The sequence below is a fragment of the Manis javanica genome, chromosome 2, assembly GCF_040802235.1.
Source record: "Manis javanica isolate MJ-LG chromosome 2, MJ_LKY, whole genome shotgun sequence".
NCBI classification, from domain to species: domain Eukaryota; kingdom Metazoa; phylum Chordata; class Mammalia; order Pholidota; family Manidae; genus Manis; species Manis javanica.
The window spans coordinates 56,337,349-56,355,274 of record NC_133157.1 but is presented as its reverse complement, the minus strand read 5'-3'; positions in this window follow the sequence as shown (position 1 = coordinate 56,355,274).

Below are 17,926 nucleotides of genomic sequence, written 5' to 3'. Positions count from 1 at the left end.
CTCATGTCCCCTTTAGGCCTTGGCACATACTACAAACAGGCATTTCGGTACTCGCAATTATTGCTTATTCCTTCAAGGAAAGACATTTTCATTTATAAGTGTGTTTTCTTAACAATCCTAAATTCCTTGATTATGCCTTATTAATATTTGTATCCCCAGGTCCTGGCACATAATGGGTTTCCAATTCCTTTCTCCATCTTTCCCCTTCTCTAATCAATCCTGTGGAAGTATCTTTCTAAACCCAGATCTGGTTTTGTTATTCCACAATTTAAAAACTTTCATTAAACCTTCACCCTAATAGATAAATTCAAGCTCCTTAGCATGACAAGAGAGACCCTTCACAGGCCCCAATATCACCACCCCTTACTCTCAGCACATCTGACACAGAACCCTGAGTGCAACATTTGCTCTGTAAAATTTATGTTTTTATTCATGTCATTCACCGTGTCTCATTCATCTCTGTATTGTGAACACCTAGAAAGTTGCTTAGAAAATAGGAATGCTAAATAAGTGTTTGTTTAAAACACAGAAATAAATGTAAGATTGAATATATTAACTTGTTTTAGACTATATACATGGTAACAATGAGTAGCTATAACAATATATTTCCACTTTGAAACTGACAACTCTCCACTTCTATGCAATTGAAATTTTGACAACACCGGCAATTCTTCCATAGAGTCCTAAAGTAATGAGGGAAACAGGAATAAATCATGGACTGAGAAATGTTTCTCTTTTGAACAACCGTGAATTTTTCAGGTGATTTTGGAGCACTTGGTATAGTTTCAAGAGTTAAATCATCTTTTAGCCTAAAAAATAATATATCTTGCCAGTGTTTTTTCTCTGACATGTTACAGATGGAAGAAGTGAATTCATGACTTGTTTATTTAGATAACAAAGCAGCAAATTTCGGTGCATTTTAAATACAAAATGCAATATTTTTCTGTATAACATCAGTAACTATAATATTGGATTATTATTTTCTTATGTAATGCCACATATTTCTAAGGCATATGCCTAATACATACAAATTCACTGCAGTGGACATCTGCTCTTCACTGCTTGCCATCCATTCCTCTTTCATGTCTGTCAAAACATCCCTCTCCATTCATTACACCCCCAGCTCCATGAGCAAATCCATGCCGTTTAAGCAATGGGCACATAATATTTCCCTGGTGATGTGGATGGCTCAGGTGTAGGTACTTTCCCTCAGACAATATAAACAGTAAATTTCAGAATGTTTTCTATCCTACAGTTATTATTTCTATGTTTTAGTGACAGTTTATAAAATGGATTCCTTATTATAATGAGCATATTTGTCAGACACACTGTGAAAGAAAGAAAATATCAAATGTTTTATGTAGTATCAGAATGTTTGTTCATATTAATATTTTAATAATCTGAAAATTCTCACTCTGAATTTGTTGATTTAAGAGGGTCATCCACTTTTTTATAAAAAGCAAATTGGTCAAAATATAATAAAAAAAGAATGTAGACATTAAAACTTTTCCCAATATTGGTATAGATGATGTCATAAACAAAACACTGCTAGCCTAAAGAAGAATTAATTTAAAGCATACTTAAATGAGATAATGTGTTCTTAATTGTTTAAGAATACTTTAAACTAGAAACACATATAAAGATTATATATGCCAAACTAATCAATGGTATTTAAAAAATGAAATCTTAGTGTTTGCAGTGTTTTTTTTTTTACTATTATTAAAATTTAAATAATCTTCATGGTATGTGAACTTTTTAATTTCTAAAACCATTGGTTAGGAGATTACAAGCATGTGTCAACATATTTTTACATATAATTCTGGACATATTTAAACATAACTATTAAAACTTAAGAATGTTGCCGTTTTCTTTTCATAAATCAACAATAGAAAATTTAAGTTACTGAAGGAATCCCCCAACCCTTATTTCAAATACATGAGATCCAACTCGTGTTTCTGTTGAAAGAAAACTGGCTAATATTAAATTGTTGAAAATTATCCTAATCTTATTTTAATTTTTTACCTTAGAATTCAAATAATCCTATCAATCTCTTCCATGTTTAGTTTCTGTTTTTGGTTTTTGATTCCTGAAGGCCAGTATGATACCTCAAGTGGGTGATTTTAGGGTGAAGGGTTTAATTTTAATTAATTCCTGTATGTCACCTCCTGGTCTTTAATTTGAATTCTGGCATCACTCAGTTCACATTTAATTGCCTTCCTAGGTGTTACTATTCTTGTTGCTATTGTTTTAATAATTCCTAGACCATATTTTACCCTCATCCTTTGTAACAACTGTACTTTGGATGTTAACTCCTGACCTTTTTCAGAGGCCATGAGCTGAAATTGCTGCTTAAACATTTTCCATCAGCCCTTAAATGGAGCGATTCTGGCTCCATCTTCTCTCATCTCACCACACTCAATCCTAATATAACTTGATGCCTGAGCCTTTTGTAATAAAAACTGATGGCAGCATGAATGAAATATGCTGAAGTACACTTGAAGTAGAGCATATAGTGTGAGTAGAGAAGAAAACAGAAATGAACACTAAAAGGACATCAGTATTTAAGGAGTAGAGAGATGAAGAGGAGCCACTAGAAAAATCTCAGAAAAGAAGGTGGGAAAACTAGCATAAGGTCATATGAATTAATGTAGGAACAAGTTTTAATTAAGAAGTAAAGCAAATTAAACCATGCCAGGAAACTTAGAAAGATAAATAATGAATTAAAAATTTGAAAACAGATTTTGGCAATTTGGTCCTTGGCAACTTTTGAGTTAGTGGCTCTGAGACACAGCATAGAAAAATGGTAAGCAGTAGTCTCTGGAGTCAGACTGCTTGAATTCAGAGGTTCCACCACTCAGAAGTTGTGTGATCCTGGCAAGTCACTTAAATCCTATAATCCTCAGTTTCTATGTTTGCAAAATGAGTATCATGTGGTTTTTTCATATGCTATTGTTACATATGAGTTAATCTATGCAAAGAACTTAGAACAATGCCTGGCATTTAACTGTATAAGTGGTGTCTACTGTATGCACTAACCACTTTCCCCTTCTAGGAAGGACTTGCTACCCTAGCTTCTGGGAGAGCTGTTAAGGAGGGTCGTTCAACTGTCATTCCCTCCAGGAATGACTTCAATTACAGAAATTCACTACACCCAAAGTTGTGCTTTTCAGGGATAGCCTTAATATGATTGATCAAGAGGAGGTATAAAGGTCCAACCGTTTCAGCTAAGAACATAGATCTCTGATGGCCACAGTAGCTCAAAGTTTCCTGGAGTAGGTTGAGGCTATTGGTTCAATCCTGCTTCCTTCTTTTCTTTTCCATGGTGGTGATTCAAACGGCCTACCCTCTGTAGTAAACATCTTGAACACTAAACTTTCTCTGAGTCTGCTTCCCAATGAAAACTCTCAAACTGTGGCAATAAGTGTAGTTTGCTATTATATTTTTAGTTGCATGGATGGACAGAGTTAGATGGTATTACTAACACTAGTTTTTTTTTTTCATGCTTTGTATTTAATGAGACTGTGTTATTAAAACTATATTAGTGTGAGCTCTAAGTAAATTTTTGAAAATAATTTATTTTTATATTTATAACAATAGTAACTTTCAAAGTTTACACAATAAAACCTACTTATCATGACAAGCTAAACACTTAAAAGCCAATCTATAAAAAGAAATAGCCTTTAAAAAATAATCCTGTTGACTTATAGGTAGTAGGAAGTAATTTACTCATAATGTAATTGATCACTTTCACTAAACAATGCCCAATATATCATAAATGCTGGACATGCTACACATTATTCATTTTTGACAAATTAACATATCAAAATATTGGTTACAAATTAATGTTATGCTCCTTAAAAGGAATATAGCATTAAAAAAAACTTGGAATTAGAAGAAACACAGAAGCTAAGAAAGTACTTAATTTAAGGCTTCTATAAAAAATGGGAAATGAGCAGGTTTATTATAGGGGGTTTCCAATATTATGAAAAAATTATTGCAAATCTATGGAGACTGGTTTCATTTACAGTCCTGAATAACAAGGTCTAACTTAAAAATCTCCCTCCCTGAACCTCTTCAAGGACCTCATTAAAAAAAAAAAATCTAACTGCCTTTAGTCAATGGAAACGGACATGAGAATGTTATGCTAGTAAGTTATGAGTAAAGGATAAAAGCACTAGAATGTGCATAGGGGATAATTTAATGATTATCTTCTCATCATTTCTCCTCCTGAGGAGAACTGAGGACAAAACCATAAATGGCCTACATTAGAGCATGAGTGATTTAAGTTAACCATAGTTAAGATTTCCCTGATGGCCAATGATTATTAAACATTTGAATAGGTTTCTAGAAAGAGGTTGTAGAACAGTGCAGAAATGGGGCAACATTAAATATGGTCTACATTATATATTAAAATGTTGGCTGAACAATTGTTCTGGCTAATGAAAAATATGTCTGATGGTGTGTTTGTGTGTGGAAAGAGAAAGAGAAGGAGGAAAGGAAGGGGGAGAGAAGAAAAGAAAGAGTTTTGGGAGATGCATCTCAAAACTCTTGTAATCCTTATTGTTGTTATAATATGACTTCTGATATTCAGGCTATGTTCCTTGAAAAAAATTTTCCAATGATGCCTATTTATTAAAACATTCTTTTTAATAGAGTTTTAAAAGATGCATCTTTACCCCCAGAATCCATATTTATAATGGATTATTGCTCTGAATAGATAGCCTTTTACTTAGAGATGGGGTGAAAAGTGAGTCAAAATATCAGTAATAAACATGATCAATTATCCTTATCAGATTTTCCTTTAATACTCAGTTCTCCAGGTACCACAGAGAGACTAGTGTAAATGACTTTGTAACCAAGCTCATGACTATGGTCTTTTTGCCTAAGAACTGATCTTCCATGGGGCTGGGTGGAGAACGATTTGAGAAGTAAATGCTGCGTTGTTCTCAGAAACACTAGTTGTGGCCCATTTTTTCAAACTATATTTCCTTCCCCAGGGTGGTTTACTTCCTTGGAAGTTTAACAATGTACATATCGATGGACGCCAGCAACTAGAACAACCCTCTAGCTATATACATATGACGTCATTATTGGTTTACTAAGAAGTGAGTAGAAATACCTTTTAAGTATTAAAATGAAAAGTTTGGAAAACAACAATTGGGTTTCAGAAGGAAAATATAAGGCTTTTTAATGCCAATACAATAATATTTAGCTGAGAAAATGAAGTGAGTTCTTTTTTTCATAATTTTTATAAAGGAAAATCAGGAATGAAATGGAACTAATTTTCTAGGGAGAAGAGTACACACAGAAGTCATTATTCTATATAAACTTCTAAATGAGCTAAAATACATTCCAAATAAATAAAATATTCAATAATGGATTTTATCTGCTGAAGTCATAAAATGCATTGGGCAAACAAAGTTAGTAACACGTGGGTGAAAACTTCAAGCTTCTTCTGAGATAAAGGAGATAATTAAAAACAAAAGAAGAAAAACTCCCTAAATTTTATTTTTTTAAATATCATTGGAATCTGGTTGATAATTATCAAAGATTAAGGAACTATATGCAATAAATCCTATAACTAAAAGCTGATTTACTAAGACATTTTCATTATGAACTCCTTTATTAAGATTCAATTGATGAAATTCACATCATTCTTCTCTTGTTTCTTCACCCAATTTTCTCTCCCCCCGCCCCACCACAACACATACAACAAATTCACCAAATGCTTATTAGCAAATTGCCAGGCTAGGTATGATCTGGTCTAAATATTTATCTTAAGAATAAAATAATTAATTTAAAAAATCAATTTGAGTAAAACTGCCATTCCTATCACTCTAAAATGTAGTGATTGGTGCATACTAGAAACCTAATCCAGTATAACTGAGAAATCTTCCTTTCCTTGAAGCTTCTTCTAACATCAAGTTTTATATGATTTCTCCCCCTACTCATTTCTTTTCAGGGCTATCCTTATTTGATGATAGTTTCCCCTAGATAGAAAATGATTTTTCTTGCAGACCTAGTGTTCTTGGGCTGGTGTTTACTTTGACACCTACTTCATCCATTCATTTCATAAAATTTTACTAAGAACCTATGAAGTGCTAGGCAACATGCTAGTTCTAGAGCTATGAGTCACGGTTCTCTTTCAAAGAGACAAGGTCTTCTGTGTGGTGAACACATTCGTTCACAATGATAAAAGCGCCAGGTCAGATCCAAGCACAAGTGGCTAAGGAACACTGCTACAGGTACAGGCCCTGGAAAGACTCAGAAAGCTAGTAAAGTCTGATCTCATTTGAAGGATATGAAGAATTAAGGAGAAATGTAAGTATATTGGGTTGGAAGGAGGGGAGCACCAGACCTCTCAGTCAAGGATGAAGGATATGCCAAAGCCTGGAGTAAACTGGAATCAGAGATTTTTCAGGAACCACAAGCAATTAATTATTGATGTAACTCAGTACAAAGTGCACAAATTTGATGAACGATGCTGGAGAGGTAGGTAAAGAATGAATCTTGCTTTAGACTTTATGATTTAGGCAACAGGGGAATCTCAACAGGATCATATGACTCCATTAGAAGTGCGACAAATGCTTTGGAAGGGGAAAAGCTGGTAAAAAGATTACTCCATTTATCAATTGTAAGACCTTGTTAAATTCCATAACTTTTATAAGCCTCAGCATTTTCCACCTGAAAAAATAAAAAAAGTAATAGTGGCTACACTTCAAAGTTGTGAAGATTAGAGAATATGTATATAAAGCAGCTAGTATAGTGACAGAAATCTATTAGGTACTTAATAGGTAGATATCCTTCACCAGCTCCTAGCCTTTGGAAGTTAGTCTACAATTCTATAAAGAATATGATTTTTTCTGTACCATAATTCCTCTCTTTCTCATGACAACACTCTTTCACATGAGCAAAGAATAAGGAGGGAGCTCTCTTGCTGGGATTATCATGTACATTTATGTGCTTAGAAAAGAAGATATGTCATTTTTAAACAGCTGTCTCAAAGCCAAATCACATACTGTATGCATTATGCAGTTTGAACTAAAAATTCAGGCACAGATAACTATTTGCAAAACAGTAATACTATGTTTTTGCCATATAATCACAAAGGTGATGCACCTGCTAGAGCCATGCTAGTGAAGAATGCTTGCTAGCACTGAGCAGATATAAATATATTTTTACAGGTGGATAGACTGTTAGTTTACTAGTCAGCATGTCATAGTGAATGATTATTTAACTGTGAAGATTAGCTGCAAAGTTGTTCACATTGCCAGTTTTTTTTTCCTTGGGTATCATTTCACAAGACAAAGCCTATGAACCAGATAAGCAAAAATGTGGATGTTTGCATGTGTTTGCATATGTTTGCCTTTTTTACACTTTCTTCCTATATCCTGGTCTCCACTTGGCTTGTCTCATCTAAATTAGTGTTAAATATCACAGAGACAGAAACATGTTTTCACAGAAATGCTTTTTGCTTGACCTCAAATTAGGCTTTGAAGGAGAAAAGAGCATTTTCAAATGCTTTCAGAAAAGTAAGATTCCTGTTGAAGCTTTAATATTTTCTTTTCAAAGTAATGCCTAAGGAAATGTTCAGAAAATTAGCAACTGGGCGGACTGGTTGAAATTTTCTCCCTTGTGGAACACAGTGTTAATTTCAGACAAATTTAACCGTGTGATTGAGTGGCAATTAAGTGGAATAGAGACTGCTAGTCGCGGGTTAAAATAATTTGTAAGGCTTAATTAATCCCTAGAACAACTGATAGCCCTGTCAAATTGGCAAGTAAGTTCATTGATCTTAAAGTTCAGCTGAGCTCGAGAGAAAGACCGACACAATAATTTGTAGACTGTGACAGAGGCAGCTAGGGGTAAGAAACATGTGAAGGTAGAACAGAGGATATTCCACTAGGAAACACAAAGCAGACATGGTATTTTCAAAGAAATATTATGCACACATATCTCCATAGACAAGACCTTAAGAGCCAATTATCTACCCTTAACATACATTATATTTAAGAGGTTTTAAAAATATTCTAATGACTCCTACTTTTCAGTTTATACTGAGCACATGATATAAATAGGTCAGATTCTGTGCCACAACCATTTAATCTCAGGTTTCTTGAAAGCAGAAGAGCCACACATCTGGTCTAAATATAGGGCATCTAAGTGCCTTCTTTTATACTACCAATTCTTAGGTTTTGGGTAATCTTTTCTTTTTTACACACTGTAGTCTCGAGTTCTTTTACAAACTGGAGACTCCTTGACTCCCAAATAGTGTGCCACTCCTCAACAATGCTCACTTGTCTTTAATTGCTGGAATGTGTGACAAAGGAAAACAACAGATACTTTCTCCACTTCTTCCAAAGTTTTATACATGAGAAAATCCAAGCCTTAACTAAATGACTGAATTGTGGCAAAGAAGTTCTAATCATTTCACCTATTTCTATAAGCAGAAGCAATCCTGATGCCCATTCTATCAGAGAACATACCACACTGTCCATAGAGAAGGCTAAAATAGTCCCATCAGTCATGTTACATTTTATAATTTTTCAGGTAGCCACAGAATATGTAAGTAGTAACAAACATGAAAGCAGAAATTAGAAAGAAAAATACTGACTTTAATGAACAGTTTCAGAAATAAAAGTTTGGATCAAATACTTAATAATCTGGATCATATACCTTTTAAATCATACTTGGTATTAGATGTTTTAAGTGCCACATCAGATCACCTCAGTGTCAAATGTCTCCTGTCTCTGGAACCTCTGCCACTTCCTACATTCTAGTGCATTAGCTGCTATGCTCAACTCTGTGTGAGTTTTTCTCCAAACCCCAAAAAATCTGCCCAAAAAGTTGTGTCTGTGGCCTTTCAGAAGACGATCATGCAAGATTAATAACCAGTCACACCTGATGCCAGTAAATTGATCCTTGAATTGGCTTTTCTCCCCTCTGCCTCAATTCCCTTTGCCCACATTGCTGCTCTCTGGAATTGCACTCTATTGTCAGCTAATAGTCTATGGCTTTGCCTTGCATCGACTTTCCAGCAACCCGTAGTAAAATATAATTCCTTTAAAAAGTAGTAACAGGAAATAAATGCTTATGTAAAAATGGATGAGCATGGTTCAAATCAGATGTAAAAACTAAAATATTATGGCTTCTTTGTAACCAAACTTATAGTTCCAAGTCTTCTGAAACAATAATGAGATATCCAGGAGTTCTAAATTACTCATATATTTAACTGGGGCAAACAATTTGGGGCACATGGATGTTCATACTATTACCAATTTCGAAAGGAAGAGTATGAGATGTGTGAATTACTGCGGTTTGTCACAGCGAGGGCACTTTAATTTGTGCATCTTTGTGTATAGGTGCCTCTTTTGCATTAGAGCTAAGAATCCTTAGTTCCAGTGAATATGTTCATATCCATAACTGTAGTTATTAACAGCCTGAATAGTTGTAACAGAAATCCTATTTTAAAAGGTACAGGCTATACTATTACCTCCTCTACCCATTTCTCACACTGCCTCAGTGTCATCTTGCCAGAAGGGCTCTTTTCCACCTGTGTGAAACCGGAGTTTTTATTTCTCATTTAAACTGGCAGTGCACTACTTTTAGTCATAAATATCTTTCCAGTGGAGTGTTTTTAAATCTGTAAGGATGAGTCAACAATCTAGAGGGAATTAATGAACTGGAGCTTTCCGTGTTTTTGTATAAATATATTTAATTTGAGTAGAAACTCTCATTTAGCAAAAGGCAAGATCAAGGATAGGGAAAATATCAGATATTTGCAAATACTGAGATGCCTGTTATTTCCTGGTCCTTGACAAAGCTATGAAGATGCAGTTAAGCTCCTTAAGAGAGTGATAAATTAGGATTATACACTTGGAAAAATATATGAATAATGAAATATGTCGCTATATTTTCATGCCATTTGTTTTATTTCTAGTAAATTTATAGGTTAACTTCTGTGTGCATAGGCATTTGAGAAAAAAGAAAACTATGATGCCATCTATGCCATATTAATGCTTTACTTATAAAGTTTTGCTTAATAATTTGATTATTTTATGAAACAAACATTAGAAAACTTCAGAATTCAGAAACATCCTAAGATCCTAAAGACTACTTAAACATGGTTGCAGTTCTCCACATCCTAAGATCTAGTACCTGGAGTCAGCAAAGTAGGTTATACATGACATTTTATTATAATACAAGTTATGATAGATTTACATGTCGAGGATTATTGGATCACAAAGTAGAAGTGCTTATATTAGGAACCTCGAGGGTAAGAGCTGAGGATCAAGGGAGGCTTCTGTAAGCAAAAAAAGTTCAGTCTTTAAGGATGAATTGGAGTTATTTGGGCATATATTGGGTTTGGGTTTAGAAAGAGTGTATATTCCTATATTCCAAATAATATTAATAGTCATGCTGGTGATATATGGCATCACGTAAACAGACAATCTACAAGTCATTGCTTATGGCTGGATCAAATACTGAAAGTTCTTGTGGTGTGAGATGAGGCTTGAGAGATAAGACTACAATGTGGATAAAGCTAAACTAGTTGAATAGTATTCTGACATTTTTGGGAAGCTCTGGAATCCTTTTTTTAAATAAGGGGATGTTGTGATTAGGTTTGTTTTTAAAGAGATACCTTGGTCAGCATATGTAGGAAGAGTGGAAAAGTGTCCAATTGGAGACAGACCAGTTTAACAAAAAACAAGTGAAAGTGGAAATAGAGATCAGGAGATCAACAGGATAGGTACTAGACAGACTGGTCATGGTGACAGAATAAAAGAAGTAACAGATACTGCTATGCAATATGAACAATAAGCATCTGACTTAGGCAACCTGGTGTCCGTAAGCACTTAATAAGAAAGGAAATCCAGGCCTACAGGCTGCACGGGAGCAAGGGACAATTATGAGTTTACTTTTGTAAATATGTGAAATTTCAGAATTATTTGGAAAATATAAAAGAAATGTTTGAAGATGCATGTTTCTGAATTTCAAAAGAAGGAATTGGACCCAAGATACATATTTGGAAATCATCTGGATTTAAGTAATAACTGAAAATATGCAAGTGGATGAGGTTTCCTGAGAAGATTTATAACATTTTTAAAGCACAATGTTATTTCACTTAAACTCTGCAACAACTATAGACTTGTTATCACCTGTATTTAAAGACCAGAAACTAGGGCTCAAAGTGGTTCTCAGTTAATGTAGATGTCAAACTTGATATGAAGTATACTGAGTGGGGCAGACTGTATTTTCCAAATAGTTGCAACAATGACCCTCATTCCAAAGCTTTCCTAGAAATTTGTCACTTAAAAGAAGTATATGACACACCCATTTGAATTTGGGATCTTCCTCTGATATCTGCCTCCACCAAGAGATTATAGTAGAAATGACACAATGTGACATTGGAAACTGAGTGATCGAAATGTTATGAGTTTTTGTAATGCAATTTCTCCTTGTGCTGCTGGGATGGTCACTTTTAGTAACAGCAGGGGTAGAGGTCCACATGAGCAAGAGCTATAGCCTCAGGCTCACTGTCCAGCAGAGCCCTCTGTTGGCAACATCACATTGTTAGTCATGTAAGTAAACCATGACTATTGTTTTAAGCCACTAAGTTTTAGATTGGATTTTAATGCAATAATAGACAACTTATACAAATGTTGGTACCTAAAAGTGAGGAGTTGACATAAAACATCTAAAACTGTGATATTGCCTTTAAGACTGGGCAATGAGTAGAAGTTGAAAATGCCTCAAGGATATTCTTAGAAAATGCTTAAATGATATCAAGAAGCTATAGAGGAAAGGAGAAAATAAATGAAAATGTGACTTGAAGTTAAGTGAAAGCGAGTTATTATTATTATGCATTAATTGGGTCTTCAGAGTTTTAAAATATATCCTGGTTATACAAAGTCCTTTGAGAGTGATTTATAAATATTTTCCCATAATCTTTGAGTTTTATTTTCAAGCACTATTTTCTTTTTCAGTCACATAACTGTGACTTTCAAAGAGCAGAAGTTTTTAATTTTGATGAACTATAATTTATCAAAAATTTTTATTTTATGGAATGTGCATTCAGTGCTACATCTAAGAAATCATTGCCTTTTAAAAGTCACAAAGATTTCACTAAGGTTTCTTTGAGAAGGGTTATAGTTTTAGCTTTTGCACTTATATCTCTATGTGTACAATCAGTTTTGAGTTAGTTTGTGTATAGTATGGTTTAAGAACTGGATTGACACACTTTGTGTTGTTTATTTTTTATATCCAGTTGTACCAGCACAATTCATCCAAAAATTTACTTCTCCATTCAATTGCTTTTCCTTTGCACATTTGTTGAAAATCAATTTGCCATAAATGAGTGGTTCTATTTCTAAACTCTATTTTGGTTGCATTTATCTATTTACCCTTCACCAATGCCACCTTCTCTTGATTGTTGTAGCTTTACAGTATGTCTTGAAATCAAGCAGTGAGAGATCCAATTTAATTTTCCTGTAGAAAATGCATTTTGGCTTCTAGTTCTTTATTTTTGCAAAAAAAAATCATATTAATTTTGTTTCTGCAAAAAAAAAATCTGTTGGGACTTTGAATGGAATTTTGTTGAATTTATCACTCTGATAATGAATGAAGAAATGATGTCAACAATAGTGAGTCTTCCAATCCATGAAAATGTATAGCTCTCCTCTTATTTTGGCCATATTTCATTTTTTATCAGAATTTTGTATTTTTGAGCTATAGACTTTGCACATATTTTGAATCTTTGGTATTGTATAGATGTTGGTTTAAAAATTAATTTTTGATTGCTAGTATATAATCACTGCTGGTGTATAAACATACAATTCATTCTTGTTCTTTGAGTTTGTATACTCTAGTTTTGCTAAACTCACTTGTTATTTATTGCAGTACTTTTTATAGATTCTTTGAATTACTCTATATGGACAATCATGGTGGCATAGTTTTATTTCTTTCTTCTCAATCATATGCCATTCCTTTCTTTTCTTCTATTGTCCTGGATTGGACCTACAGGAAAATGTTGAAGAGCAGTGGTGAGATTGAACATGCTTGCTATTTTCCTGAGTTTAGACAGAAGACATCTACTCAGTCACCAACCAATATTACATTAGCTTCAGGTTTATGGCAGATGGCCTTTAATAAATTGAGGAAATTATTTCCTATCCCTTGTTCACTGACATTTTATATCATGAATGGATATTGAGTTTTGTCAAATACTTTTTCTGCATATTGGGATGCTCGTATGGTTTTTCTCTCTTTTTCTGGTGATATGGTAAATTGTATTGATTTTTTAAATGTAGAATTAATCTGGCATTCCCAGAATAAACCCATTTTGCCATAAAATATTATCCTTTTTACATATTGTTGGTTTAATACACTAAAACTGAGTTAAGAAATATTGCATCTAAATGAGAGAAATTTGCAGACTTTAATTTCTTCCAATGTCTTCCTCTGTTTTTGGTGTAAGGGTAATGATGACTTCATTGAATGAATAGGGATGTGTTTTCCTTTCTTCAATTTTCTAGAAAAATTTTTATAGAACTGATACTATTTTGGTAGAAATGTTTGCTTAACATTTTGTTTGTGGGAAAATTTTCAACTACAGATCCAGTTCTTTAATAGATTAAAACTATTCAGGTTATTTATATCTCCTGGGGTGAGTGTCAGTATTTTGCCTCTTTCATGAAATTTGTCCATTTAATCTAAGTTTTCAAATGATTACTATACAAGTTTTATTAACTATCAAAATGCTATTTAACAAACTACTTCAATATGTACTACTTAAAACACCAAACATTTATTATATCAAATCTGCATGGGTCAGGGATTCAGAAGCAGCTTGTCTGGATGAATCTGGCTCAAGGACTCTCATTTGGTTACAGTCATCAGAAAGCTTGATGAGTCAGAAATTTTAATTCCAAGATGGATCATTCACATGGTTCTTGGAATAAGACCCTGCTGACTGTTGGCAGGAGTCCTCTGTTCCTCATCATGCCGGCCTCTTCATAAGCTGCTTAAGTACCTAAGCATCACAACACTAAAATTTATCCAGGAGCAAGTTACCTGAGAGTGAAAGTGGAGGAAGCTACTGTGCCTTTCATGATACAGCTTCCACACGTGATCTAGCTTTTCACACCATGATTCCTACCATATGCTGTCCATTAGAAGAAAATTGTTAAATCCAGCTCACAACTGAAGGAGACGGCAATATGGCTCTACTTTTTGAAAGAGTATTAATAAAGAATTATGGATATATTTTAAGACTACCACAAAGTTATTCAAATGTTTTCCTCATTATTTGATTTGATTTGACAGGATATTTTCTTTCTCTCAATCTTCGTATTGATAATTTTGCCATCTCCTGCCTTTTTTTTTTGCTTCATCAATCTGGCTAGAAGGCGGATTAAATTTATTGCTCTCCACAAATGATCAATTTTTGTTTCCTTGATTTATTACATTGTTTTTGTTTTCTTTATCCTTATTTGTGCTTTTTTCCTTCTTTTGTGAAAATTTTCTTTCTTCCAAAAAGTGGCTTTATTTCATCTTTTTTTTTTCTGCTTTCTTTAGTAGAATATTGGGTCATTAGTTTGAGATCTTTTTTGCTTTTCTAATATAAATGAATAATGTTATGAATATCTTTCTAAGCTTTATTTTAGTGACCTCCCATAAATTTTGACATGTGTTGTATTCATTTTTATTCTATTCAAAATGCTTTCTAATTATCCTTTGTTTTTTGGTGATGGACTGCTTACAAATGTTTTATTAATTTCTGAATATTTGAAATTTTTCAAAATATCTTCTCTAAGTCATTTTGAATTTAATTCTATTGTAGCCAGAGAGCATACTTTATATAGTTGGAATATTTTTAAACGTGTTGAGAGAAATTTTTTCATTTTAATAAAACTCAACTTCTCTAGTTTTTCATTCATGTTTTTGTTTTTGGTGTAGAGTCTAAACATTCATCACCAAACCCGAAGTGATACAGATATTTTTTTTCTAGAAAATGTACAGTTTTGAAATTTATGTTTAGGCTAATGATTAATTTTGAGTTATTTTGGGGAAATACGTAAGGTCTATGTCTAGGTTTATTTGCATGCATGGGTGTGTTTATGTGTATGGATGCCTAATTGTACCAGCACCATTTGCTGAAAAGACAATGCTTTCTCCTTGGAACTGACTCTCTACCATTGTCAAAAATCAGTTGACCATAACTGAATAGCTCATTTCTGGACTTTCTATTTTGTTTCATTGATTTATATGTCTATATTTTAACCAGTACTACACTGCCTTGATTACTCTAGTTATGTAACTCTTGAAATTGAGGAATATGATGCCCCCCACATTATTCTTGGTATTGTGGGGGCTATCCTAGGTCTTTTGCTTTTCCATATATGTTTTAGAATCATGTTGTTGATATCCATGAAATAAGTTGTTGAGATTTTGTTGTGTTGACTCTATATATAAAGTTGGGTATTATTAGTACTTGAAATCATTATCTCTTAAGTTAATTTAAAGGAAAAAAAGGGAAGATTTTATTTTATCTCCATTCTTTCTCCAACGCTCTTTCTTTCTTTCTGGAGATGCAAGTCTCTAGGCTATAGAATTTTCTTTATGTTTGACATACACCTTTTTAATATTTATCACAAGAAATTCCCTGTTTTTGTTTATGGAGAAAGTCTTTGTTTCTCCTTTCTTTTTGAAGCATAGATACTTTTGTTTGATGTAGAAGTTTAGGTTAGTAGTTACCCCCAATCCCAATACCTTAAATATTTCATTCCATGTCTTTTCTTACCGGCATGGTTTCTGATGAGAAGTCTTCCATAATTCTTATCCTGTTCCTTTATAAGTAATGTGCACCCTCAGCTCCTGGCTTCTTTCAAGGTTTTCTCTTTGTCTCTGTCCTTTAGCTGTTTGAATGGGATATGCCTCTGTGTTTTATTGTTAGTTGCTACTTTGAATGTCCTGGGTGTGTGACTCAGTACTTGGATTCTCTTCCTAAGGAAAGAACCAGTGAATGACGTTTACCAAGCCCTTAACACGTACTTTTAAATAAATTATTGTCACTTAATTCTTATTTCCTAATAATACTAGGACTAAGAAGCCCTCTAACTGTGCTAGGTATCAGAAGACTTGATTTTAACTGAGACAAGTATTAAGACAATTTTATATGCTGCATTTTTCAAATATGTTTCCTGATCTACTCAAGTTTTTTTCTGGTGCTAGTGGAGAAAAACTGCAAAATAGCAAGTGCAACTATAGGATGATTTGAAAAAATTCAGACTGAAGGTGAACTCTAGGATGATTGTAAAAAATAAATGTTACTTAAAATCAAAGGAAGAACTCAACGAGCCCTATGATTTAGTGTGATCAGGATGAAATAGTTAATCACTCAACAAATATTTATGATGTTCCTTCTAGGTAACCACCATTTAATAACGCATTTTCCTCTATGGACATACAAAAACATATAATTTTACTTTCTCAATCAAGCAGAAAACTGTATTTCTTGATACCTATTTTTGAAGAAAAACTGAAAGCAATACAAATTATAAATGGTGAAATTCACAAGTTATGAAGCACTTTTCAGACTAGTTAGATGTGTAGAGTTAGTTCTATTGTCCAATAAAATATTTTTTAGTCAGTATCTTCTTGGAACCAAAGTTTACAACCCTATTTCTTTAATCTTAGTTATTTTTATTACTGTCATTATTATCAGTAGTTGTAATAAACATTTCCCAACAATGCACACTCTTCAAATCCTAAATATATCTATAAATAAAAAGAATAAGATGACAGTACTTTAGGTTATATATTCAATTTTGTGGCAAACAAATAATTACATCCTCAGTTCTTTTCATCACTATCTGCTAATTCTGAAGCTGCTTCTTATGTTTGTTTATTTGTTTATCTGAAATAGCTGAAGATATAAAAAGCAGTTGAGGACAGGATCATCCTGGACAAAGAGTATACATGCATTTGTACAATTATGAATGCATTTAAAATACCTTTCTTAACTCCTATTTTAGGCTATATTTGCAGGATTAAAGTATTTAAATCTGGATTAAAGGATTAGGTAACTCATAAACTAGTGTTTCATCTTAGAAAAAAAGGAAACATATTCATCTAGATTTTTTTGTGTCAAGGGATGAATGATTATTTGTACTTTGAGAGCATGCTTTTTTCCCCATTTACTCTAAGATAACAATGCATTCATGTTTTTCCAGTCTTTTTCCATGTTGATCTCCTGCTCATCTTTCACATTGAATGCTTGGATATAAAAAGTATACTGCAATTGAGTTAAGTATAACTGCTTGTGATGATAATGTTGTTAGGCTGTAATTCATAAGAAATACGATAGCAAAAACCAGAAAAAATCTTAATATAAGCATAAATATACTCCTTAAACATTTTGATTTTAGAGAAAAATATACAGGAAGTCTTTTTAGATATTTGTATTTTTTTCAGCATGGGTTAAAGACATTGTTAAAGCTTAGAATTCCAAAGAATATTTCCACAAGTAATTTGTCAAACAACACGCTTGAATGGTGTTCACTTCTGCCTTTGTTCTGAATGCACAGGTCTCTGATAATTGGCAAGGATGTTCCTGGTTCACTCACTCCATGTTTGGACGGTGGTGTTGCGCTGCCCAATATCTTGGTCTGAGAGATACTTGCAAAATGATGCTTCTGTTCTTGCAATCATAGTCATAAGAAACTAGCCAAAAATATAAACTGTATTCCATGACAAATGTTGACTCTCCCATGGCAAATATCCCATAGGCAGTGCTGGATGAACTAGAACCTTATAAAACTACATAGTGGTTCATTTGCGAAGAGCCAGTCTAGACTCACAAATCTTTGAAAAACAAAAATTGATGCATTTCTAAATATGTTAATTATTGTCAAATATGTCAAAT